Below are 1,416 nucleotides of genomic sequence, written 5' to 3' on the forward strand. Positions count from 1 at the left end.
TAAATTTGATAAAGACGAAAATACACTTTTGGTCCCTACATTTTGGGCTAATTCGTATTATGGTCCCTAAATTGATTTTGCACTTAGTTCAGTCCTTGAAATCAGAAAATCATTTCTGTTTTGGTTCTTGCCGTCAACCTACTAATAGAAAAGTCATATATGGCAAACAGAGGTCTTATATGTCAAGGCCACCCATTTACATAATATTAGACTAATCTTACGTGTACCACTTACACCCATGTGACCTAGTCACATCATCTACCTACCACTCAGCCCCCCACATGACCCTCAAGTGACCCCACTCATTAATTACCTTCAGTCACACTTGAAGAACCCTAAATCACTCACAAGGCTGCCTCTACTTCACCCACTCATCAAAACTTGCTCCAAACTGCGATAAAAAGATGGAATCAAGCTTGGCATCATCCTCGGTAAGCTTGAGGAGTGGCACCACGCATGTGCTACTGCCTTAACCTTGCTAAACTGGTTCTAGTGGTGTCATAGACAGAGAACAATCCTGGTAGAAGGTTCTATGGGTGTCCCAATTACTGGGTAAAGTCCGAGTTCTTTCAATATCTCCTAATTTTCTTCTTTAGTTCGTTTTTATAGTGGGTTGGGTTGATTTGGGTTCAATTTCAGGTTGGTCGAATGTGCAAATTTTTTCAATGGGTTGATGATGAGATTTGTCTGCGTGGTAAGGTGTTTATCGCAAAACAAAAGCTAACCATTCTCAAACTTGAGGCTGAGGCATCAATCTGCAAGAAGAGGGAGAAGTGTTTGACAGTGTCTTTGATATTGACATTAGTGATGTATGGGATTTGCCTTTGTGTGATTCTAGCTTTGGTGGATTAGATGGGTGGGTTATGGTGTAGGCAGGATTAAGGTAGAGAAATGAAGTATGATAGCATGTCTTGTTTGAAGGTTTGGCATGCTTTTTGTCAGTGTGTTTCCATATTGCATTATGGAGCATTTTGTGGAGTTACGTATCCCAATTACCTTGTAATTTCAGTATGAATGAAAAGAAGTTATCATGGATTGAAATTAAAGTATTAATATGTTTTAGTTAAATTGTTCATTGTTAATTGGTTTGTAATGGATGAACTAAAGTTGGTCATTGTGTGTAATGGATTGAACTTAAGCTACCAATTCTGCCAAACTATGTGATACCAAGCAAAAAGGCTACAATATATACATGACAAACAAATCCAACTACACATTTGGGAGAATACATGAATCTGTCCAACACACAAAGCATTAAGGCATTGACAAATTCCAACTAAATACTCAGAATACAAAATCTAACAAAGGTTTTCAAAGTAAATGCTAACAACATTCTCTGCAAAAAAAAAAAAAGAAAAAGAAAAAAAGAAAAAGAAAAAACCATATACTGATATCAAGCATACAAGAAAGCTACAT

General features: G+C 37.0%; 1 long non-coding RNA gene across 1 annotated transcript; it reads left to right on the forward strand.

Moving 5' to 3' along the window:
- Nucleotides 1–376: 376 nt before the first annotated feature.
- LOC115963064 lies at nucleotides 377–1,046 on the forward strand. Its single transcript, XR_004085674.1, has 2 exons — nucleotides 377–552; nucleotides 640–1,046. It is a non-coding gene; the product is annotated as an uncharacterized LOC115963064 (long non-coding RNA).
- Nucleotides 1,047–1,416: the final 370 nt, after the last annotated feature.

This window comes from Quercus lobata, chromosome 10 (assembly GCF_001633185.2).
Source record: "Quercus lobata isolate SW786 chromosome 10, ValleyOak3.0 Primary Assembly, whole genome shotgun sequence".
NCBI classification, from domain to species: domain Eukaryota; kingdom Viridiplantae; phylum Streptophyta; class Magnoliopsida; order Fagales; family Fagaceae; genus Quercus; species Quercus lobata.